This window comes from Salmo salar, unplaced genomic scaffold, assembly GCF_905237065.1.
Source record: "Salmo salar unplaced genomic scaffold, Ssal_v3.1, whole genome shotgun sequence".
NCBI classification, from domain to species: domain Eukaryota; kingdom Metazoa; phylum Chordata; class Actinopteri; order Salmoniformes; family Salmonidae; genus Salmo; species Salmo salar.
In genome coordinates this window covers 50,001-72,500 of record NW_025549115.1, presented here as the reverse complement: position 1 = coordinate 72,500, position 22,500 = coordinate 50,001, and the positions used below count along the sequence as shown (strand labels likewise).

At 39.8% G+C, this 22,500-nt stretch overlaps 29 non-coding genes and 8 pseudogenes across 29 annotated transcripts; all 37 read right to left on the bottom strand.

Annotated features, from left to right (window-relative positions):
* Positions 1-82: 82 nt before the first annotated feature.
* LOC123735614 (5S ribosomal RNA) lies at positions 83-202 on the bottom strand. The gene has a single exon (XR_006765697.1). It is a non-coding gene; the product is annotated as a 5S ribosomal RNA (ribosomal RNA).
* A 409-nt stretch (positions 203-611) lies between these two features.
* Positions 612-730, bottom strand: LOC123735613 (5S ribosomal RNA). The gene has a single exon (XR_006765696.1). It is a non-coding gene; the product is annotated as a 5S ribosomal RNA (ribosomal RNA).
* A 409-nt stretch (positions 731-1,139) lies between these two features.
* On the bottom strand, positions 1,140-1,258 carry LOC123735602 (5S ribosomal RNA). The gene has a single exon (XR_006765685.1). It is a non-coding gene; the product is annotated as a 5S ribosomal RNA (ribosomal RNA).
* Positions 1,259-1,397: 139 nt separating this feature from the next.
* On the bottom strand, positions 1,398-1,516 carry LOC123735606 (5S ribosomal RNA). The gene has a single exon (XR_006765689.1). It is a non-coding gene; the product is annotated as a 5S ribosomal RNA (ribosomal RNA).
* Positions 1,517-1,925: 409 nt separating this feature from the next.
* Positions 1,926-2,044, bottom strand: LOC123735590 (5S ribosomal RNA). Its single transcript, XR_006765673.1, has one exon. It is a non-coding gene; the product is annotated as a 5S ribosomal RNA (ribosomal RNA).
* Positions 2,045-2,453: 409 nt separating this feature from the next.
* On the bottom strand, positions 2,454-2,572 carry LOC123735605 (5S ribosomal RNA). The gene has a single exon (XR_006765688.1). It is a non-coding gene; the product is annotated as a 5S ribosomal RNA (ribosomal RNA).
* A 409-nt stretch (positions 2,573-2,981) lies between these two features.
* LOC123735579 (5S ribosomal RNA) lies at positions 2,982-3,100 on the bottom strand. The gene has a single exon (XR_006765662.1). It is a non-coding gene; the product is annotated as a 5S ribosomal RNA (ribosomal RNA).
* A 408-nt stretch (positions 3,101-3,508) lies between these two features.
* On the bottom strand, positions 3,509-3,627 carry LOC123735568 (5S ribosomal RNA). Its single transcript, XR_006765651.1, has one exon. It is a non-coding gene; the product is annotated as a 5S ribosomal RNA (ribosomal RNA).
* Positions 3,628-3,766: 139 nt separating this feature from the next.
* Positions 3,767-3,885, bottom strand: LOC123735604 (5S ribosomal RNA). The gene has a single exon (XR_006765687.1). It is a non-coding gene; the product is annotated as a 5S ribosomal RNA (ribosomal RNA).
* Positions 3,886-4,294: 409 nt separating this feature from the next.
* Positions 4,295-4,413, bottom strand: LOC123735557 (5S ribosomal RNA). Its single transcript, XR_006765640.1, has one exon. It is a non-coding gene; the product is annotated as a 5S ribosomal RNA (ribosomal RNA).
* Positions 4,414-4,821: 408 nt separating this feature from the next.
* LOC123735603 (5S ribosomal RNA) lies at positions 4,822-4,940 on the bottom strand. The gene has a single exon (XR_006765686.1). It is a non-coding gene; the product is annotated as a 5S ribosomal RNA (ribosomal RNA).
* A 409-nt stretch (positions 4,941-5,349) lies between these two features.
* Positions 5,350-5,468, bottom strand: LOC123735546 (5S ribosomal RNA). The gene has a single exon (XR_006765629.1). It is a non-coding gene; the product is annotated as a 5S ribosomal RNA (ribosomal RNA).
* Positions 5,469-5,876: 408 nt separating this feature from the next.
* Positions 5,877-5,995, bottom strand: LOC123735458 (5S ribosomal RNA). The gene has a single exon (XR_006765540.1). It is a non-coding gene; the product is annotated as a 5S ribosomal RNA (ribosomal RNA).
* A 139-nt stretch (positions 5,996-6,134) lies between these two features.
* LOC123735601 (5S ribosomal RNA) lies at positions 6,135-6,253 on the bottom strand. The gene has a single exon (XR_006765684.1). It is a non-coding gene; the product is annotated as a 5S ribosomal RNA (ribosomal RNA).
* A 409-nt stretch (positions 6,254-6,662) lies between these two features.
* On the bottom strand, positions 6,663-6,781 carry LOC123735535 (5S ribosomal RNA). Its single transcript, XR_006765618.1, has one exon. It is a non-coding gene; the product is annotated as a 5S ribosomal RNA (ribosomal RNA).
* Positions 6,782-7,190: 409 nt separating this feature from the next.
* On the bottom strand, positions 7,191-7,309 carry LOC123735366 (5S ribosomal RNA). The gene has a single exon (XR_006765448.1). It is a non-coding gene; the product is annotated as a 5S ribosomal RNA (ribosomal RNA).
* Positions 7,310-7,718: 409 nt separating this feature from the next.
* Positions 7,719-7,837, bottom strand: LOC123735524 (5S ribosomal RNA). The gene has a single exon (XR_006765606.1). It is a non-coding gene; the product is annotated as a 5S ribosomal RNA (ribosomal RNA).
* Positions 7,838-8,246: 409 nt separating this feature from the next.
* Positions 8,247-8,365, bottom strand: LOC123735365 (5S ribosomal RNA). The gene has a single exon (XR_006765447.1). It is a non-coding gene; the product is annotated as a 5S ribosomal RNA (ribosomal RNA).
* A 139-nt stretch (positions 8,366-8,504) lies between these two features.
* LOC123735712 (uncharacterized) lies at positions 8,505-8,622 on the bottom strand (annotated as a pseudogene).
* A 409-nt stretch (positions 8,623-9,031) lies between these two features.
* LOC123735513 (5S ribosomal RNA) lies at positions 9,032-9,150 on the bottom strand. Its single transcript, XR_006765595.1, has one exon. It is a non-coding gene; the product is annotated as a 5S ribosomal RNA (ribosomal RNA).
* A 409-nt stretch (positions 9,151-9,559) lies between these two features.
* LOC123735364 (5S ribosomal RNA) lies at positions 9,560-9,678 on the bottom strand. The gene has a single exon (XR_006765446.1). It is a non-coding gene; the product is annotated as a 5S ribosomal RNA (ribosomal RNA).
* Positions 9,679-10,087: 409 nt separating this feature from the next.
* Positions 10,088-10,206, bottom strand: LOC123735502 (5S ribosomal RNA). The gene has a single exon (XR_006765584.1). It is a non-coding gene; the product is annotated as a 5S ribosomal RNA (ribosomal RNA).
* A 409-nt stretch (positions 10,207-10,615) lies between these two features.
* Positions 10,616-10,734, bottom strand: LOC123735363 (5S ribosomal RNA). Its single transcript, XR_006765445.1, has one exon. It is a non-coding gene; the product is annotated as a 5S ribosomal RNA (ribosomal RNA).
* Positions 10,735-10,873: 139 nt separating this feature from the next.
* On the bottom strand, positions 10,874-10,992 carry LOC123735600 (5S ribosomal RNA). The gene has a single exon (XR_006765683.1). It is a non-coding gene; the product is annotated as a 5S ribosomal RNA (ribosomal RNA).
* A 410-nt stretch (positions 10,993-11,402) lies between these two features.
* On the bottom strand, positions 11,403-11,511 carry LOC123735676 (uncharacterized; annotated as a pseudogene).
* A 139-nt stretch (positions 11,512-11,650) lies between these two features.
* Positions 11,651-11,768, bottom strand: LOC123735651 (uncharacterized; annotated as a pseudogene).
* A 139-nt stretch (positions 11,769-11,907) lies between these two features.
* LOC123735644 (uncharacterized) lies at positions 11,908-12,026 on the bottom strand (annotated as a pseudogene).
* Positions 12,027-12,435: 409 nt separating this feature from the next.
* LOC123735630 (uncharacterized) lies at positions 12,436-12,554 on the bottom strand (annotated as a pseudogene).
* A 139-nt stretch (positions 12,555-12,693) lies between these two features.
* LOC123735711 (uncharacterized) lies at positions 12,694-12,811 on the bottom strand (annotated as a pseudogene).
* A 409-nt stretch (positions 12,812-13,220) lies between these two features.
* Positions 13,221-13,339, bottom strand: LOC123735362 (5S ribosomal RNA). The gene has a single exon (XR_006765444.1). It is a non-coding gene; the product is annotated as a 5S ribosomal RNA (ribosomal RNA).
* Positions 13,340-13,748: 409 nt separating this feature from the next.
* Positions 13,749-13,857, bottom strand: LOC123735675 (uncharacterized; annotated as a pseudogene).
* Positions 13,858-13,996: 139 nt separating this feature from the next.
* LOC123735473 (5S ribosomal RNA) lies at positions 13,997-14,115 on the bottom strand. Its single transcript, XR_006765555.1, has one exon. It is a non-coding gene; the product is annotated as a 5S ribosomal RNA (ribosomal RNA).
* Positions 14,116-14,254: 139 nt separating this feature from the next.
* LOC123735643 (uncharacterized) lies at positions 14,255-14,373 on the bottom strand (annotated as a pseudogene).
* A 409-nt stretch (positions 14,374-14,782) lies between these two features.
* LOC123735491 (5S ribosomal RNA) lies at positions 14,783-14,901 on the bottom strand. Its single transcript, XR_006765573.1, has one exon. It is a non-coding gene; the product is annotated as a 5S ribosomal RNA (ribosomal RNA).
* Positions 14,902-15,310: 409 nt separating this feature from the next.
* LOC123735472 (5S ribosomal RNA) lies at positions 15,311-15,429 on the bottom strand. The gene has a single exon (XR_006765554.1). It is a non-coding gene; the product is annotated as a 5S ribosomal RNA (ribosomal RNA).
* Positions 15,430-15,838: 409 nt separating this feature from the next.
* Positions 15,839-15,957, bottom strand: LOC123735471 (5S ribosomal RNA). Its single transcript, XR_006765553.1, has one exon. It is a non-coding gene; the product is annotated as a 5S ribosomal RNA (ribosomal RNA).
* Positions 15,958-16,096: 139 nt separating this feature from the next.
* LOC123735599 (5S ribosomal RNA) lies at positions 16,097-16,215 on the bottom strand. Its single transcript, XR_006765682.1, has one exon. It is a non-coding gene; the product is annotated as a 5S ribosomal RNA (ribosomal RNA).
* Positions 16,216-22,500: the final 6,285 nt, after the last annotated feature.

The window sequence follows — 22,500 nt, the reverse complement described above, 5'->3', positions numbered from 1 at the left end:
TTTAGTCAATTCATCATTAAATGCTTAATACAAGGCAGTGTTGCTGATGAAATAGTGCAAGAGCATACCCTTGTGGACAAAATGCTTACAGCACTTGGTTTTCCCAGGCGGTCTCCCATCCAAGTACTAACCAGGCACCGACCCTGCTTAGCTTCCGAGATCAGACGAGATCGGGCGTACCCAGGCTGGTATGGCCGTAAGCGAGAAACAATCTCTTGCTACAACATATATAGTCAAAATGAGTCTGATAAACAGACATTGCATTTTCACCAATTAGATAAGCAGCTTGAACTTTGTGTCACTGAAAAAGTAGAAGAAATTATAAACACTGTTCCCATCACTTTTTAGCACAGGTAGTTGGATAAAATACAAACTTTATTTCCTTCCATCATTTGAACAGGGAAAAGGAGCATAAAGCACACACAAGCTGCATTCAGCAACAATATTCTTGTTTGTCTTATAAATACAAGGCAGATGCTAATTGAAAACACAAGGAAATTTGATCCTATTAAAAAGGCAGGACGGTGCATTTAGTCAATTCATCATTAAATGCTTACTACAAGGCAGTGTTGCTGATGAAATAGTGCAAGAGCACACCCTCGTGGACAAAATGCTTACAGCACCTGGTATTCCCAGGCGGTCTCCCATCCAAGTACTAACCAGGCCCGACCCTGCTTAGCTTCCGAGATCAGACGAGATCGGGCGTACCCAGGCTGGTATGGCCGTAAGCGAGAAACAATCTCTTGCTACATCATATATAGTCAAAATGAGTCTGATAAACAGACATTGCATTTTCACCAATTAGATAAGCAGCTTGAACTTTGTGTCACTGAAAAAGTAGAAGAAATTATAAACACTGTTCCCATCACTTTTTAGCACAGGTAGTTGGATAAAATACAAACTTTATTTCCTTCCATCATTTGAACAGGGCAAAGGAGCATAAAGCACACACAAGCTGCATTCAGCAACAATATTCTTGTTTGTCTTATAAATACAAGGCAGATGCTAATTGAAAACACAAGGAAATTTGATCCTATTAAAAAGTCAGGACGGTGCATTTAGTCAATTCATCATTAAATGCTTACTACAAGGCAGTGTTGCTGATGAAATAGTGCAAGAGCACACCCTCGTGGACAAAATGCTTACAGCACCTGGTATTCCCAGGCGGTCTCCCATCCAAGTACTAACCAGGCCCGACCCTGCTTAGCTTCCGAGATCAGACGAGATCGGGCGTACCCAGGCTGGTATGGCCGTAAGCGAGAAACAATCTCTTGCTACAACATATATAGTCAAAGTGAGTCTGATAAAACAGACATTTAGTCAATTCATCATTAAATGCTTAATACAAGGCAGTGTTGCTGATGAAATAGTGCAAGAGCATACCCTTGTGGACAAAATGCTTACAGCACTTGGTTTTCCCAGGCGGTCTCCCATCCAAGTACTAACCAGGCACGACCCTGCTTAGCTTCCGAGATCAGACGAGATCGGGCGTACCCAGGCTGGTATGGCCGTAAGCGAGAAACAATCTCTTGCTACAACATATATAGTCAAAATGAGTCTGATAAACAGACATTGCATTTTCACCAATTAGATAAGCAGCTTGAACTTTGTGTCACTGAAAAAGTAGAAGAAATTATAAACACTGTTCCCATCACTTTTTAGCACAGGTAGTTGGATAAAATACAAACTTTATTTCCTTCCATCATTTGAACAGGGAAAAGGAGCATAAAGCACACACAAGCTGCATTCAGCAACAATATTCTTGTTTGTCTTATAAATACAAGGCAGATGCTAATTGAAAACACAAGGAAATTTGATCCTATTAAAAAGGCAGGACGGTGCATTTAGTCAATTCATCATTAAATGCTTACTACAAGGCAGTGTTGCTGATGAAATAGTGCAAGAGCACACCCTCGTGGACAAAATGCTTACAGCACCTGGTATTCCCAGGCGGTCTCCCATCCAAGTACTAACCAGGCCCGACCCTGCTTAGCTTCCGAGATCAGACGAGATCGGGCGTACCCAGGCTGGTATGGCCGTAAGCGAGAAACAATCTCTTGCTACATCATATATAGTCAAAATGAGTCTGATAAACAGACATTGCATTTTCACCAATTAGATAAGCAGCTTGAACTTTGTGTCACTGAAAAAGTAGAAGAAATTATAAACACTGTTCCCATCACTTTTTAGCACAGGTAGTTGGATAAAATACAAACTTTATTTCCTTCCATCATTTGAACAGGGCAAAGGAGCATAAAGCACACACAAGCTGCATTCAGCAACAATATTCTTGTTTGTCTTATAAATACAAGGCAGATGCTAATTGAAAACACAAGGAAATTTGATCCTATTAAAAAGTCAGGACGGTGCATTTAGTCAATTCATCATTAAATGCTTACTACAAGGCAGTGTTGCTGATGAAATAGTGCAAGAGCACACCCTCGTGGACAAAATGCTTACAGCACTTGGTTTTCCCAGGCGGTCTCCCATCCAAGTACTAACCAGGCACGACCCTGCTTAGCTTCCGAGATCAGACGAGATCGGGCGTACCCAGGCTGGTATGGCCGTAAGCGAGAAACAATCTCTTGCTACAACATATATAGTCAAAATGAGTCTGATAAACAGACATTGCATTTTCACCAATTAGATAAGCAGCTTGAACTTTGTGTCACTGAAAAAGTAGAAGAAATTATAAACACTGTTCCCATCACTTTTTAGCACAGGTAGTTGGATAAAATACAAACTTTATTTCCTTCCATCATTTGAACAGGGAAAAGGAGCATAAAGCACACACAAGCTGCATTCAGCAACAATATTCTTGTTTGTCTTATAAATACAAGGCAGATGCTAATTGAAAACACAAGGAAATTTGATCCTATTAAAAAGTCAGGACGGTGCATTTAGTCAATTCATCATTAAATGCTTACTACAAGGCAGTGTTGCTGATGAAATAGTGCAAGAGCACACCCTCGTGGACAAAATGCTTACAGCACCTGGTATTCCCAGGCGGTCTCCCATCCAAGTACTAACCAGGCCCGACCCTGCTTAGCTTCCGAGATCAGACGAGATCGGGCGTACCCAGGCTGGTATGGCCGTAAGCGAGAAACAATCTCTTGCTACAACATATATAGTCAAAATGAGTCTGATAAACAGACATTGCATTTTCACCAATTAGATAAGCAGCTTGAACTTTGTGTCACTGAAAAAGTAGAAGAAATTATAAACACTGTTCCCATCACTTTTTAGCACAGGTAGTTGGATAAAATACAAACTTTATTTCCTTCCATCATTTGAACAGGGCAAAGGAGCATAAAGCACACACAAGCTGCATTCAGCAACAATATTCTTGTTTGTCTTATAAATACAAGGCAGATGCTAATTGAAAAACAAGGAAATTTGATCCTATTAAAAAGTCAGGACGGTGCATTTAGTCAATTCATCATTAAATGCTTACTACAAGGCAGTGTTGCTGATGAAATAGTGCAAGAGCACACCCTCGTGGACAAAATGCTTACAGCACCTGGTATTCCCAGGCGGTCTCCCATCCAAGTACTAACCAGGCCCGACCCTGCTTAGCTTCCGAGATCAGACGAGATCGGGCGTACCCAGGCTGGTATGGCCGTAAGCGAGAAACAATCTCTTGCTACAACATATATAGTCAAAGTGAGTCTGATAAAACAGACATTTAGTCAATTCATCATTAAATGCTTAATACAAGGCAGTGTTGCTGATGAAATAGTGCAAGAGCATACCCTTGTGGACAAAATGCTTACAGCACTTGGTTTTCCCAGGCGGTCTCCCATCCAAGTACTAACCAGGCACGACCCTGCTTAGCTTCCGAGATCAGACGAGATCGGGCGTACCCAGGCTGGTATGGCCGTAAGCGAGAAACAATCTCTTGCTACAACATATATAGTCAAAATGAGTCTGATAAACAGACATTGCATTTTCACCAATTAGATAAGCAGCTTGAACTTTGTGTCACTGAAAAAGTAGAAGAAATTATAAACACTGTTCCCATCACTTTTTAGCACAGGTAGTTGGATAAAATACAAACTTTATTTCCTTCCATCATTTGAACAGGGAAAAGGAGCATAAAGCACACACAAGCTGCATTCAGCAACAATATTCTTGTTTGTCTTATAAATACAAGGCAGATGCTAATTGAAAACACAAGGAAATTTGATCCTATTAAAAAGTCAGGACGGTGCATTTAGTCAATTCATCATTAAATGCTTACTACAAGGCAGTGTTGCTGATGAAATAGTGCAAGAGCACACCCTCGTGGACAAAATGCTTACAGCACCTGGTATTCCCAGGCGGTCTCCCATCCAAGTACTAACCAGGCCCGACCCTGCTTAGCTTCCGAGATCAGACGAGATCGGGCGTACCCAGGCTGGTATGGCCGTAAGCGAGAAACAATCTCTTGCTACATCATATATAGTCAAAGTGAGTCTGATAAACAGACATTGCATTTTCACCAATTAGATAAGCAGCTTGAACTTTGTGTCACTGAAAAAGTAGAAGAAATTATAAACACTGTTCCCATCACTTTTTAGCACAGGTAGTTGGATAAAATACAAACTTTATTTCCTTCCATCATTTGAACAGGGCAAAGGAGCATAAAGCACACACAAGCTGCATTCAGCAACAATATTCTTGTTTGTCTTATAAATACAAGGCAGATGCTAATTGAAAAACAAGGAAATTTGATCCTATTAAAAAGTCAGGACGGTGCATTTAGTCAATTCATCATTAAATGCTTACTACAAGGCAGTGTTGCTGATGAAATAGTGCAAGAGCATACCCTCGTGGACAAAATGCTTACAGCACTTGGTTTTCCCAGGCGGTCTCCCATCCAAGTACTAACCAGGCACGACCCTGCTTAGCTTCCGAGATCAGACGAGATCGGGCGTACCCAGGCTGGTATGGCCGTAAGCGAGAAACAATCTCTTGCTACAACATATATAGTCAAAATGAGTCTGATAAACAGACATTGCATTTTCACCAATTAGATAAGCAGCTTGAACTTTGTGTCACTGAAAAAGTAGAAGAAATTATAAACACTGTTCCCATCACTTTTTAGCACAGGTAGTTGGATAAAATACAAACTTTATTTCCTTCCATCATTTGAACAGGGAAAAGGAGCATAAAGCACACACAAGCTGCATTCAGCAACAATATTCTTGTTTGTCTTATAAATACAAGGCAGATGCTAATTGAAAACACAAGGAAATTTGATCCTATTAAAAAGTCAGGACGGTGCATTTAGTCAATTCATCATTAAATGCTTACTACAAGGCAGTGTTGCTGATGAAATAGTGCAAGAGCACACCCTCGTGGACAAAATGCTTACAGCACCTGGTATTCCCAGGCGGTCTCCCATCCAAGTACTAACCAGGCCCGACCCTGCTTAGCTTCCGAGATCAGACGAGATCGGGCGTACCCAGGCTGGTATGGCCGTAAGCGAGAAACAATCTCTTGCTACAACATATATAGTCAAAATGAGTCTGATAAACAGACATTGCATTTTCACCAATTAGATAAGCAGCTTGAACTTTGTGTCACTGAAAAAGTAGAAGAAATTATAAACACTGTTCCCATCACTTTTTAGCACAGGTAGTTGGATAAAATACAAACTTTATTTCCTTCCATCATTTGAACAGGGCAAAGGAGCATAAAGCACACACAAGCTGCATTCAGCAACAATATTCTTGTTTGTCTTATAAATACAAGGCAGATGCTAATTGAAAAACAAGGAAATTTGATCCTATTAAAAAGTCAGGACGGTGCATTTAGTCAATTCATCATTAAATGCTTACTACAAGGCAGTGTTGCTGATGAAATAGTGCAAGAGCACACCCTCGTGGACAAAATTCTTACAGCACCTGGTATTCCCAGGCGGTCTCCCATCCAGGTACTAACCAGGCCCGACCCTGCTTAGCTTCCGAGATCAGACGAGATCGGGCGTACCCAGGCTGGTATGGCCGTAAGCGAGAAACAATCTCTTGCTACAACATATATAGTCAAAGTGAGTCTGATAAAACAGACATTTAGTCAATTCATCATTAAATGCTTAATACAAGGCAGTGTTGCTGATGAAATAGTGCAAGAGCATACCCTCGTGGACAAAATGCTTACAGCACTTGGTTTTCCCAGGCGGTCTCCCATCCAAGTACTAACCAGGCACGACCCTGCTTAGCTTCCGAGATCAGACGAGATCGGGCGTACCCAGGCTGGTATGGCCGTAAGCGAGAAACAATCTCTTGCTACAACATATATAGTCAAAATGAGTCTGATAAACAGACATTGCATTTTCACCAATTAGATAAGCAGCTTGAACTTTGTGTCACTGAAAAAGTAGAAGAAATTATAAACACTGTTCCCATCACTTTTTAGCACAGGTAGTTGGATAAAATACAAACTTTATTTCCTTCCATCATTTGAACAGGGAAAAGGAGCATAAAGCACACACAAGCTGCATTCAGCAACAATATTCTTGTTTGTCTTATAAATACAAGGCAGATGCTAATTGAAAACACAAGGAAATTTGATCCTATTAAAAAGTCAGGACGGTGCATTTAGTCAATTCATCATTAAATGCTTACTACAAGGCAGTGTTGCTGATGAAATAGTGCAAGAGCACACCCTCGTGGACAAAATGCTTACAGCACCTGGTATTCCCAGGCGGTCTCCCATCCAAGTACTAACCAGGCCCGACCCTGCTTAGCTTCCGAGATCAGACGAGATCGGGCGTACCCAGGCTGGTATGGCCGTAAGCGAGAAGCAATCTCTTGCTACAACATATATAGTCAAAATGAGTCTGATAAACAGACATTGCATTTTCACCAATTAGATAAGCAGCTTGAACTTTGTGTCACTGAAAAAGTAGAAGAAATTATAAACACTGTTCCCATCACTTTTTAGCACAGGTAGTTGGATAAAATACAAACTTTATTTCCTTCCATCATTTGAACAGGGCAAAGGAGCATAAAGCACACACAAGCTGCATTCAGCAACAATATTCTTGTTTGTCTTATAAATACAAGGCAGATGCTAATTGAAAACACAAGGAAATTTGATCCTATTAAAAAGTCAGGACGGTGCATTTAGTCAATTCATCATTAAATGCTTACTACAAGGCAGTGTTGCTGATGAAATAGTGCAAGAGCACACCCTCGTGGACAAAATGCTTACAGCACCTGGTATTCCCAGGCGGTCTCCCATCCAGGTACTAACCAGGCCCGACCCTGCTTAGCTTCCGAGATCAGACGAGATCGGGCGTACCCAGGCTGGTATGGCCGTAAGCGAGAAACAATCTCTTGCTACAACATATATAGTCAAAATGAGTCTGATAAACAGACATTGCATTTTCACCAATTAGATAAGCAGCTTGAACTTTGTGTCACTGAAAAAGTAGAAGAAATTATAAACACTGTTCCCATCACTTTTTAGCACAGGTAGTTGGATAAAATACAAACTTTATTTCCTTCCATCATTTGAACAGGGCAAAGGAGCATAAAGCACACACAAGCTGCATTCAGCAACAATATTCTTGTTTGTCTTATAAATACAAGGCAGATGCTAATTGAAAACACAAGGAAATTTGATCCTATTAAAAAGTCAGGACGGTGCATTTAGTCAATTCATCATTAAATGCTTACTACAAGGCAGTGTTGCTGATGAAATAGTGCAAGAGCACACCCTCGTGGACAAAATGCTTACAGCACCTGGTATTCCCAGGCGGTCTCCCATCCAAGTACTAACCAGGCCCGACCCTGCTTAGCTTCCGAGATCAGACGAGATCGGGCGTACCCAGGCTGGTATGGCCGTAAGCGAGAAACAATCTCTTGCTACATCATATATAGTCAAAATGAGTCTGATAAACAGACATTGCATTTTCACCAATTAGATAAGAAGCTTGAACTTTGTGTCACTGAAAAAGTAGAAGAAATTATAAACACTGTTCCCATCACTTTTTAGCACAGGTAGTTGGATAAAATACAAACTTTATTTCCTTCCATCATTTGAACAGGGCAAAGGAGCATAAAGCACACACAAGCTGCATTCAGCAACAATATTCTTGTTTGTCTTATAAATACAAGGCAGATGCTAATTGAAAACACAAGGAAATTTGATCCTATTAAAAAGTCAGGACGGTGCATTTAGTCAATTCATCATTAAATGCTTACTACAAGGCAGTGTTGCTGATGAAATAGTGCAAGAGCACACCCTCGTGGACAAAATGCTTACAGCACCTGGTATTCCCAGGCGGTCTCCCATCCAGGTACTAACCAGGCCCGACCCTGCTTAGCTTCCGAGATCAGACGAGATCGGGCGTACCCAGGCTGGTATGGCCGTAAGCGAGAAACAATCTCTTGCTACAACATATATAGTCAAAGTGAGTCTGATAAAACAGACATTTAGTCAATTCATCATTAAATGCTTAATACAAGGCAGTGTTGCTGATGAAATAGTGCAAGAGCATACCCTCGTGGACAAAATGCTTACAGCACTTGGTTTTCCCAGGCGGTCTCCCATCCAAGTACTAACCAGGCACGACCCTGCTTAGCTTCCGAGATCAGACGAGATCGGGCGTACCCAGGCTGGTATGGCCGTGGCGAGAAACAATCTCTTGCTACAACATATATAGTCAAAATGAGTCTGATAAACAGACATTGCATTTTCACCAATTAGATAAGCAGCTTGAACTTTGTGTCACTGAAAAAGTAGAAGAAATTATAAACACTGTTCCCATCACTTTTTAGCACAGGTAGTTGGATAAAATACAAACTTTATTTCCTTCCATCATTTGAACAGGGAAAAGGAGCATAAAGCACACACAAGCTGCATTCAGCAACAATATTCTTGTTTGTCTTATAAATACAAGGCAGATGCTAATTGAAAACACAAGGAAATTTGATCCTATTAAAAAGTCAGGACGGTGCATTTAGTCAATTCATCATTAAATGCTTACTACAAGGCAGTGTTGCTGATGAAATAGTGCAAGAGCACACCCTCGTGGACAAAATGCTTACAGCACCTGGTATTCCCAGGCGGTCTCCCATCCAAGTACTAACCAGGCCCGACCCTGCTTAGCTTCCGAGATCAGACGAGATCGGGCGTACCCAGGCTGGTATGGCCGTAAGCGAGAAACAATCTCTTGCTACAACATATATAGTCAAAATGAGTCTGATAAACAGACATTGCATTTTCACCAATTAGATAAGCAGCTTGAACTTTGTGTCACTGAAAAAGTAGAAGAAATTATAAACACTGTTCCCATCACTTTTTAGCACAGGTAGTTGGATAAAATACAAACTTTATTTCCTTCCATCATTTGAACAGGGCAAAGGAGCATAAAGCACACACAAGCTGCATTCAGCAACAATATTCTTGTTTGTCTTATAAATACAAGGCAGATGCTAATTGAAAACACAAGGAAATTTGATCCTATTAAAAAGTCAGGACGGTGCATTTAGTCAATTCATCATTAAATGCTTACTACAAGGCAGTGTTGCTGATGAAATAGTGCAAGAGCACACCCTCGTGGACAAAATGCTTACAGCACCTGGTATTCCCAGGCGGTCTCCCATCCAGGTACTAACCAGGCCCGACCCTGCTTAGCTTCCGAGATCAGACGAGATCGGGCGTACCCAGGCTGGTATGGCCGTAAGCGAGAAACAATCTCTTGCTACAACATATATAGTCAAAATGAGTCTGATAAACAGACATTGCATTTTCACCAATTAGATAAGCAGCTTGAACTTTGTGTCACTGAAAAAGTAGAAGAAATTATAAACACTGTTCCCATCACTTTTTAGCACAGGTAGTTGGATAAAATACAAACTTTATTTCCTTCCATCATTTGAACAGGGCAAAGGAGCATAAAGCACACACAAGCTGCATTCAGCAACAATATTCTTGTTTGTCTTATAAATACAAGGCAGATGCTAATTGAAAACACAAGGAAATTTGATCCTATTAAAAAGTCAGGACGGTGCATTTAGTCAATTCATCATTAAATGCTTACTACAAGGCAGTGTTGCTGATGAAATAGTGCAAGAGCACACCCTCGTGGACAAAATGCTTACAGCACCTGGTATTCCCAGGCGGTCTCCCATCCAAGTACTAACCAGGCCCGACCCTGCTTAGCTTCCGAGATCAGACGAGATCGGGCGTACCCAGGCTGGTATGGCCGTAAGCGAGAAACAATCTCTTGCTACATCATATATAGTCAAAATGAGTCTGATAAACAGACATTGCATTTTCACCAATTAGATAAGAAGCTTGAACTTTGTGTCACTGAAAAAGTAGAAGAAATTATAAACACTGTTCCCATCACTTTTTAGCACAGGTAGTTGGATAAAATACAAACTTTATTTCCTTCCATCATTTGAACAGGGCAAAGGAGCATAAAGCACACACAAGCTGCATTCAGCAACAATATTCTTGTTTGTCTTATAAATACAAGGCAGATGCTAATTGAAAACACAAGGAAATTTGATCCTATTAAAAAGTCAGGACGGTGCATTTAGTCAATTCATCATTAAATGCTTACTACAAGGCAGTGTTGCTGATGAAATAGTGCAAGAGCACACCCTCGTGGACAAAATGCTTACAGCACCTGGTATTCCCAGGCGGTCTCCCATCCAGGTACTAACCAGGCCCGACCCTGCTTAGCTTCCGAGATCAGACGAGATCGGGCGTACCCAGGCTGGTATGGCCGTAAGCGAGAAACAATCTCTTGCTACAACGTATATAGTCAAAGTGAGTCTGATAAAACAGACATTTAGTCAATTCATCATTAAATGCTTAATACAAGGCAGTGTTGCTGATGAAATAGTGCAAGAGCATACCCTCGTGGACAAAATGCTTACAGCACTTGGTTTTCCCAGGCGGTCTCCCATCCAAGTACTAACCAGGCACGACCCTGCTTAGCTTCCGAGATCAGACGAGATCGGGCGTACCCAGGCTGGTATGGCCGTAAGCGAGAAACAATCTCTTGCTACAACATATATAGTCAAAATGAGTCTGATAAACAGACATTGCATTTTCACCAATTAGATAAGCAGCTTGAACTTTGTGTCACTGAAAAAGTAGAAGAAATTATAAACACTGTTCCCATCACTTTTTAGCACAGGTAGTTGGATAAAATACAAACTTTATTTCCTTCCATCATTTGAACAGGGCAAAGGAGCATAAAGCACACACAAGCTGCATTCAGCAACAATATTCTTGTTTGTCTTATAAATACAAGGCAGATGCTAATTGAAAACACAAGGAAATTTGATCCTAATTAAAAAGTCAGGACGGTGCATTTAGTCAATTCATCATTAAATGCTTACTACAAGGCAGTGTTGCTGATGAAATAGTGCAAGAGCACACCCTCGTGGACAAAATGCTTACAGCACCTGGTATTCCCAGGCGGTCTCCCATCCAGGTACTAACCAGGCCCGACCCTGCTTAGCTTCCGAGATCGGGCGTACCCAGGCTGGTATGGCCGTAAGCGAGAAACAATCTCTTCCTACAACATATATAGTCAAAGTGAGTCTGATAAAACAGACATTTAGTCAATTCATCATTAAATGCTTAATACAAGGCAGTGTTGCTGATGAAATAGTGCAAGAGCACACCCTCGTGGACAAAATGCTTATAGCACCTGGTATTCCCAGGCGGTCTCCCATCCAGGTACTAACCAGGCCCGACCCTGCTTAGCTTCCGAGATCAGACGAGATCGGGCGTACCCAGGCTGGTATGGCCGTAGCGAGAAACAATCTCTTGCTACAACATATATAGTCAAAGTGAGTCTGATAAAACAGACATTTAGTCAATTCATCATTAAATGCTTAATACAAGGCAGTGTTGCTGATGAAATAGTGCAAGAGCATACCCTCGTGGACAAAATGCTTACAGCACTTGGTTTTCCCAGGCGGTCTCCCATACAAGTACTAACCAGGCACGACCCTGCTTAGCTTCCGAGATCAGACGAGATCGGGCGTACCCAGGCTGGTATGGCCGTAAGCGAGAAACAATCTCTTGCTACATCATATATAGTCAAAATGAGTCTGATAAACAGACATTGCATTTTCACCAATTAGATAAGCAGCTTGAACTTTGTGTCACTGAAAAAGTAGAAGAAATTATAAACACTGTTCCCATCACTTTTTAGCACAGGTAGTTGGATAAAATACAAACTTTATTTCCTTTCATCATTTGAACAGGGCAAAGGAGCATAAAGCACACACAAGCTGCATTCAGCAACAATATTCTTGTTTGTCTTATAAATAGAAGGCAGATGCTAATTGAAAACACAAGGAAATTTGATCCTATTAAAAAGTCAGGACGCTGCATTTAGTCAATTCATCATTAAATGCTTACTACAAGGCAGTGTTGCTGATGAAATAGTGCAAGAGCACACCCTCGTGGACAAAATGCTTATAGCACCTGGTATTCCCAGGCGGTCTCCCATCCAGGTACTAACCAGGCCCGACTCTGCTTAGCTTCCGAGAACAGACGAGATCGGGCGTACCCAGGCTGGTATGGCCGTAAGCGAGAAACAATCTCTTGCTACAACATATATAGTCAAAGTGAGTCTGATAAAACAGACATTTAGTCAATTCATCATTAAATGCTTAATACAAGGCAGTGTTGCTGATGAAATAGTGCAAGAGCATACCCTCGTGGACAAAATGCTTACAGCACTTGGTTTTCCCAGGCGGTCTCCCATCCAAGTACTAACCAGGCACGACCCTGCTTAGCTTCCGAGATCAGACGAGATCGGGCGTACCCAGGCTGGTATGGCCGTGGCGAGAAACAATCTCTTGCTACAACATATATAGTCAAAATGAGTCTGATAAACAGACATTGCATTTTCACCAATTAGATAAGCAGCTTGAACTTTGTGTCACTGAAAAAGTAGAAGAAATTATAAACACTGTTCCCATCACTTTTTAGCACAGGTAGTTGGATAAAATACAAACTTTATTTCCTTCCATCATTTGAACAGGGCAAAGGAGCATAAAGCACACACAAGCTGCATTCAGCAACAATATTCTTGTTTGTCTTATAAATACAAGGCAGATGCTAATTGAAAACACAAGGAAATTTGATCCTATTAAAAAGTCAGGACGGTGCATTTAGTCAATTCATCATTAAATGCTTACTACAAGGCAGTGTTGCTGATGAAATAGTGCAAGAGCACACCCTCGTGGACAAAATGCTTACAGCACCTGGTATTCCCAGGCGGTCTCCCATCCAGGTACTAACCAGGCCCGACCCTGCTTAGCTTCCGAGATCAGACGAGATCGGGCGTACCCAGGCTGGTATGGCCGTAAGCGAGAAACAATCTCTTGCTACATCATATATAGTCAAAATGAGTCTGATAAACAGACATTGCATTTTCACCAATTAGATAAGCAGCTTGAACTTTGTGTCACTGAAAAAGTAGAAGAAATTATAAACACTGTTCCCATCACTTTTTAGCACAGGTAGTTGGATAAAATACAAACTTTATTTCCTTCCATCATTTGAACAGGGCAAAGGAGCATAAAGCACACACAAGCTGCATTCAGCAACAATATTCTTGTTTGTCTTATAAATACAAGGCAGATGCTAATTGAAAACACAAGGAAATTTGATCCTATTAAAAAGTCAGGACGGTGCATTTAGTCAATTCATCATTAAATGCTTACTACAAGGCAGTGTTGCTGATGAAATAGTGCAAGAGCACACCCTCGTGGACAAAATGCTTACAGCACCTGGTATTCCCAGGCGGTCTCCCATCCAGGTACTAACCAGGCCCGACCCTGCTTAGCTTCCGAGATCGGGCGTACCCAGGCTGGTATGGCCGTAAGCGAGAAACAATCTCTTCCTACAACATATATAGTCAAAGTGAGTCTGATAAAACAGACATTTAGTCAATTCATCATTAAATGCTTAATACAAGGCAGTGTTGCTGATGAAATAGTGCAAGAGCACACCCTCGTGGACAAAATGCTTATAGCACCTGGTATTCCCAGGCGGTCTCCCATCCAGGTACTAACCAGGCCCGACCCTGCTTAGCTTCCGAGATCAGACGAGATCGGGCGTACCCAGGCTGGTATGGCCGTAAGCGAGAAACAATCTCTTGCTACAACATATATAGTCAAAGTGAGTCTGATAAAACAGACATTTAGTCAATTCATCATTAAATGCTTAATACAAGGCAGTGTTGCTGATGAAATAGTGCAAGAGCATACCCTCGTGGACAAAATGCTTACAGCACTTGGTTTTCCCAGGCGGTCTCCCATACAAGTACTAACCAGGCACGACCCTGCTTAGCTTCCGAGATCAGACGAGATCGGGCGTACCCAGGCTGGTATGGCCGTAAGCGAGAAACAATCTCTTGCTACATCATATATAGTCAAAATGAGTCTGATAAACAGACATTGCATTTTCACCAATTAGATAAGCAGCTTGAACTTTGTGTCACTGAAAAAGTAGAAGAAATTATAAACACTGTTCCCATCACTTTTTAGCACAGGTAGTTGGATAAAATACAAACTTTATTTCCTTTCATCATTTGAACAGGGCAAAGGAGCATAAAGCACACACAAGCTGCATTCAGCAACAATATTCTTGTTTGTCTTATAAATAGAAGGCAGATGCTAATTGAAAACACAAGGAAATTTGATCCTATTAAAAAGGCAGGAAGCTGCATTTAGTCAATTCATCATTAAATGCTTACTACAAGGCAGTGTTGCTGATGAAATAGTGCAAGAGCACACCCTCGTGGACAAAATGCTTACAGCACCTGGTATTCCCAGGCGGTCTCCCATCCAAGTACTAACCAGGCCCGACCCTGCTTAGCTTCCGAGATCAGACGAGATCGGGCGTACCCAGGCTGGTATGGCCGTAAGCGAGAAACAATCTCTTGCTACATCATATATAGTCAAAATGAGTCTGATAAACAGACATTGCATTTTCACCAATTAGATAAGCAGCTTGAACTTTGTGTCACTGAAAAAGTAGAAGAAATTATAAACACTGTTCCCATCACTTTTTAGCACAGGTAGTTGGATAAAATACAAACTTTATTTCCTTTCATCATTTGAACAGGGCAAAGGAGCATAAAGCACACACAAGCTGCATTCAGCAACAATATTCTTGTTTGTCTTATAAATACAAGGCAGATGCTAATTGAAAACACAAGGAAATTTGATCCTATTAAAAAGTCAGGACGCTGCATTTAGTCAATTCATCATTAAATGCTTACTACAAGGCAGTGTTGCTGATGAAATAGTGCAAGAGCACACCCTCGTGGACAAAATGCTTATAGCACCTGGTATTCCCAGGCGGTCTCCCATCCAGGTACTAACCAGGCCCGACCCTGCTTAGCTTCCGAGATCAGACGAGATCGGGCGTACCCAGGCTGGTATGGCCGTAAGCGAGAAACAATCTCTTGCTACATCATATATAGTCAAAATGAGTCTGATAAACAGACATTGCATTTTCACCAATTAGATAAGCAGCTTGAACTTTGTGTCACTGAAAAAGTAGAAGAAATTATAAACACTGTTCCCATCACTTTTTAGCACAGGTAGTTGGATAAAATACAAACTTTATTTCCTTTCATCATTTGAACAGGGCAAAGGAGCATAAAGCACACACAAGCTGCATTCAGCAACAATATTCTTGTTTGTCTTATAAATAGAAGGCAGATGCTAATTGAAAACACAAGGAAATTTGATCCTATTAAAAAGTCAGGACGCTGCATTTAGTCAATTCATCATTAAATGCTTACTACAAGGCAGTGTTGCTGATGAAATAGTGCAAGAGCACACCCTCGTGGACAAAATGCTTATAGCACCTGGTATTCCCAGGCGGTCTCCCATCCAGGTACTAACCAGGCCCGACCCTGCTTAGCTTCCGAGATCAGACGAGATCGGGCGTACCCAGGCTGGTATGGCCGTAAGCGAGAAACAATCTCTTGCTACAACATATATAGTCAAAGTGAGTCTGATAAAACAGACATTTAGTCAATTCATCATTAAATGCTTAATACAAGGCAGTGTTGCTGATGAAATAGTGCAAGAGCACACCCTCGTGGACAAAATGCTTACAGCACTTGGTTTTCCCAGGCGGTCTCCCATCCAAGTACTAACCAGGCACGACCCTGCTTAGCTTCCGAGATCAGACGAGATCGGGCGTACCCAGGCTGGTATGGCCGTAAGCGAGAAACAATCTCTTGCTACAACATATATAGTCAAAATGAGTCTGATAAACAGACATTGCATTTTCACCAATTAGATAAGCAGCTTGAACTTTGTGTCACTGAAAAAGTAGAAGAAATTATAAACACTGTTCCCATCACTTTTTAGCACAGGTAGTTGGATAAAATACAAACTTTATTTCCTTCCATCATTTGAACAGGGCAAAGGAGCATAAAGCACACACAAGCTGCATTCAGCAACAATATTCTTGTTTGTCTTATAAATACAAGGCAGATGCTAATTGAAAACACAAGGAAATTTGATCCTATTAAAAAGTCAGGACGGTGCATTTAGTCAATTCATCATTAAATGCTTACTACAAGGCAGTGTTGCTGATGAAATAGTGCAAGAGCACACCCTCGTGGACAAAATGCTTACAGCACCTGGTATTCCCAGGCGGTCTCCCATCCAAGTACTAACCAGGCCCGACCCTGCTTAGCTTCCGAGATCAGACGAGATCGGGCGTACTTTTTTTTTTTTATCTTTTATTATGAAAAAACACATAATATTTACAATATTCAAACAATAATAATAAAAAAGGATGAACAATTCATCCTTTTACAAAATCAAAAAAGAAAAGAAAATAAAACCAATTAATAATTAAAAGCAAGTTTTCCATTTTGATCAATTTCGATAAAAGTGCTCCCCCACACAAACAGTTTTTCAAAATTACATCCTCCATATTTATATATTAGTTCAATATCTTTCTCTAAAATACTTTTAAATAAAACCTCCACACTCACAATTTTCCCTTCATAATGTCCTAAATTCCTTCTTTGTCTTACAGCGTATCTAGCATGGCTAAGAACAAAATTCATCAAATTAATATTAAAAACTTTGCTTTTCCCATTTATACCAAATAGAAACAACCTCCTCCACTCAATCCCATTTACAATATCTTCTCCCCAATGTTGTTCTAAAAGCCCCTTTATAAACTCATGAAACCCTTGTAATCTACTACATTCAATAAAAAAGTGCATAAAATTTTCCACCTCCGTACCACAAATATCACATTCTCTTTTAATGTCTCTATTTATTTGATGTAAAACCACGTTCGTAAAAATCCTATTATGTTTCAATTTAAAATCATTATCTTCACATTCTATAGAATTATATTTGACATTGACATTCTTCCATATTGATTTTACATCTATATTTACAAATACCCTAGACCACACTTTTTCTGAAGCAGGAGCTTTTATCTCTCTTAAAATACATTTTTCATAAATCTTTTTAACTTTCAAACCTGATAAAACATGTTTCTCCCCATTACTTTCATAATATAAAACCGGTAAACCCTTAGCTCTCTCAACCACCTCTGTATTTATTAAAAGCACCCATTCTTCAGGAATACACCCTAAAATTCTCTTATACATATTATCTACTGTAGTTTTGCTTATTTCATCTTCCACTTCACAAACATTATCATAAATCGCTTGTACAGTAAGGAACCCTGGAATGACCTCGTATAAAATATCCCCAATCTGTCTCATCCCAGCCCTCATAAAATATTTACAAAACAACATCTTATTATTATATTGTATCTTGGGATTTAAGAAAATTGGCTGATTTAAAATATTGTCTAAAATGGTACACTCATAATAAATATTTGGTAAAAAACTCCCCCCAAGCTTCAAACACTTCTCTATAAAACAATGGTATATTACTTAACATTTCTTTTTCATGCACATCAATAAACCATTGTCCCCCATCCTCCCAACCTCCTGCAAATACTCCTTAAAAAATCTTTTCCATCCATAATCTAGTTCACCATATAAATATTTCCGTACCATTTTAACTCTAATTGCTTTTTTCCTTACATTTAAATCCACCAACTTCAAACCCCCTCCTCATAACCTGCAATCAATGTTTTAAAAGAAATTTTCGCTCCTTTCCCATCCCATAAAAAATCAACTAAAATCATATTCATTTCAGATAAAACCCATTCTGGTACATCTAAAACGTTCATGACATGAATAAAAATTGACATCAGCAAGGAATTTACAACAATTACTTTCCCTTTTAATTTCAAAGCCCTCCCCCTCCACATATTTACTACCTTCCTAACTTTGTTTATAACCCCACTCCATGTCAGATCCCTAGCTTCTTGTTCCTTCACCCCTAAAAACACACCTAACACCTTAAAATAATCATTTACCACCTTAAAAGGAAAAGTCCCCTCATTATTCTTCCCAACATACATTATTACTGACTTCTCCATATTCACTTTAGCTCCTGAGGCTTTCTCATATACTTTAAAACACTCCATCACCCTTTTAACACTTCCCTCATCTCTGACTGTAATTGTGGTATCGTCTGCATATTGATGAATTAAACTAAAACCTCCTTGCGGAGTCTCTACACAATTTATAAAATGATCTTTTTTAAGGTATGCCGCTAAGGGTTCTACCGATAAAACAAACAATAAAGCTGATAAAGGGCACCCCTGTCTCACTGATCTCTCAAGAATAAAAGAATCTGTTAAAATCCCATTACATTTAACCCTACTTTTAGCCTTTCTATATAATAATTTTATCCATCTTATAATTCCATTTCCAAACCCATACTTTTCCAGTACCCTAAACATAAAATCATGTTCCACCCTGTCAAAAGCTTTATTAAAATCTATACTTAAAACAATTCCCCCTATCTTATCGCTATTCATTTTATTTATCACATCTCTAAGTGTAGTTATGGTATCTGCTATATCTCTTCCAGGCACACTATAATTTTGTGCAGGTGCTATAATATCATTTAAAACCATCTTCATCCTATTTGCCAGTATCTTAGCTAAAATCTTATAATCTGAGTTTAATAAACTAATTGGCCTATAATTTTCTAATTTCAATTTACTCCCCTTATTTTTATATAAAATCGATATCAGCCCTGTCAACATGGAATCTGAAACAGTATTATTGTCTTCCATATATTGATATACTTCTAATAAAATAGGTGCTAAAATACTTTCATACATTTTATAAAACTCTGCAATTAGTCCATCTACTCCAGGACTTTTATTTATTTGTAAACCCTTAATTGCATCTTTCACTTCATCCATTGTTATCTTCCTATCACACATTTGCTTATCCTCAACACCAATTTGCACATCCACACTACTTAAAATCTCTTTTACACACCCCTCATCCACCTCCCCTTTCTTAAATAAATCCTTATAAAAATTCTGTACCGTTTCTAATATCTCCACATAATCAATTACCACTTCACCCTTTACATTTTCAATCTCACTAATATATGATTTCATCTGTTTAGTTTTCTCTAAACCAAGAAAAAACGACGTACATTTCTCCCCTTCTAAAACATATTTTGCCCTACTTCTTATAATTGCACCCTTACACTTATCTATTTCACATTTGCTCAATTTTTCTTTTAAATCTAAAAACTTTTCAATAGTATAATCAGGATCACTATCACATTTCTTCATTTCTTCATTCAATTTTGTTCTTAAATAATTTTCTGCTCTTGTCATCCTACTCCTCTTCTTCCTTGCATATCTAATACTAAAAACTTTTATTTTTTCTTTAACATTTTCCCACCACTTGCACTTATCATTCCCTTTTTGCCTATCCTCCATTTCATCTTCTATCAAAGATTTAAGTTGTTTCCCGTATTCCTCATCACCTAGATACCCTGCATTCATACACCATATTCCCCCCCTTTCCTTTCCTTATCTAACCCCACCGAAAATGTTAACCCAGCATGATCACTAAAAGTTGTAAAAATATATTTAATATCCTTCATAAAATTCCTTAACCCTTCATTTACTAAAACCAAATCTATCCGTGTCTGTTTCAATTCCCCTAAAACCACCTGCCTTCTAGAAAATTCTCTCTTATTAGGATTCTCCTCCCTCCATATATCAATTAAATTGTTTTCAACCATCATCTTCCTTAAAACCCCCCTAGATACGTCACTTCTAAAAATAGCTCCCCTTGTCATATCTAGTCTATCCATTTTTACATTAAAATCCCCAACTAAAATACAGTTTCCCTTGCACCATTTCGCTAATTCTAAAAATAAATTCCTTCTCTCTATTTCATTATTCGGCGCATAAATATTTATAATCCTAAAAACCCTACTCATATACTCAAAGTCTAAAATTAAAATCCGCCCATTATTATCATTATATATCTTCTTCACATTTTCTACTACATCCTTCCTTATTAAAATTGCAACCCCACATGAATTCCCCCCTACCATTGTTTACATAAATAAAATCCCTCCATATTTTCTGTACTTCTAAAACACACATATTATCCCAGTGCGTCTCTTGAATACATAAAATATCAGAATTCTTTATGTGTACTATTCTATTAAATTTTCCTATTGTTCTCAACCCATTCGCATTTATCGACATTATTGTGACCATACTAATAAATAATAAAATTATAAAATATAATTTCATTATCCTCTACCTTTTATCCAGTTTCTTTCCTCTTCCACCCTTTCTCTCCCCCCCTCCGCTGCTTTCCTCTTCCTGTATCCTCCTCTCATTCTTTCAAACTTTTCCCCATCATCCGAGTCCGATATCTCCTCCAAGTCCATTTCATCCAGCCAACTTTTCTTCTTTACACCCTCGTCCGTTGTGCTCCCCGTGTTCATTGCCGATTCTGGAATGTTTGTTGTGCTCCCCGTGTTCATCTCCGTCTCATATATTGTCGTCGTTGTGCTCCCCGTGTTCATCGCCGTTTCTGGAATGTTCGTTGTGCTCCCCGTGTTCATCTCCGTCTCATATATTGTCGTCGTTGTGCTCCCCGTGTTCATACCCGTCTCTGTTATTGTCATTAAACTTAAAACCCTCTCCATTTCTTCACCCCCGAGTTACTTGTTTGTGCTGTGCTTTCCCCTAAAACCTGTGAGTCCCCCGAGCTTCCCCCAGTCCACTCCCCCCCTCCTCCTGAAAACTCCATCTTCTTATTTCCGAATCCATGCTGCTCCCAATTTCGTTAATCTTCTGGTCTTCCTTCTTCTCCCTTCTTCCTTCCTCCGTCTCTCCACCTTCCACCACATCATCTCCTCCATCTTCTTCTCCTTCTTCCGACAATACAACTGCTTCCTCGAATAGTACTTGACTCCCCTCTTCAGTCATAACTTCTCCACAGTTGCATTCCGCCAATCTCTTTCTGCATCTTCCACAAACATTCCTTTCCTTCTCTCCGACACACTCTCTCGCATAATGGCCTTGATTGCCGCACTTGAAACACTTGAATTCAGGGCAATCTTTAACTATGTGCCCAGGTTGTATGCACAATCGACAAACTCTGACCTGCTTGTCATGGATCACCCTGAAGTATTCAGCTCCTTCCAGCGTCTCAATTTTTGTGGAATATGGCAATGATGTGACTTTTTCCGTAAATTTAACTTTACAGAACCTTGTTCCGTCAACCACCTCCGTTCCAGGCCAAACTCTCCTCCTTATCTCCGATACGGCCGTTACTCCCCAGCTTCTCAACTTGTCCAGTATCACTTTATCTTCTATATATACCGGTAGATTCATAAAAGACACCACCAATTCATTAATATTCACATCTCTCGCCAGTATCTTGTTGTCCTTTATCCGTATACCGTCCATTAGCCGTTCTTTACCTTTTCCGTTTCTCATCGTAATTTCATATTTCTTATCTCCTTTCATTCGGCATCCCACCACCTCTCCACACGTCTCCTTAATTGCTCGTAGTAATTCCATCGTCGTCACCTTTTCTTCTCCCACCAACTCAATTGCCACCGTGTATTCTTTTCCATATTTCATTCCTCCTTTTCGTTTTCCTTCCGTTGCGCATTTTCGTTGTCTTTGTCCGTTCCGTTTGTCGTTGCCATGTTGTCCGTCATTGTGAATCAAAAATGAAAGCGAAAAAACCTCCCCCAGGCAGCAAAACTGCAGGGGGGAAAACTAAACAAAACTAAAAACTATCCAAATAAAAAACAATAAATTATATTGCAAAATCCAAAAAGAAACGAAAATAGCTCTCGAGCAAACACTCTCAAGCAAACACTCACAGCTCAATTACTCGCACCTGTCGTCACTTCTCCAATCAAGGATTAGCGCCCCCAGGCTGGTATGGCCGTAAGCGAGAAACAATCTCTTGCTACATCATATATAGTCAAAGTGAGTCTGATAAACAGACATTGCATTTTCACCAATTAGATAAGCAGCTTGAACTTTGTGTCACTGAAAAAGTAGAAGAAATTACAAACACTGTTCCCATCACTTTTTAGCACAGGTAGTTGG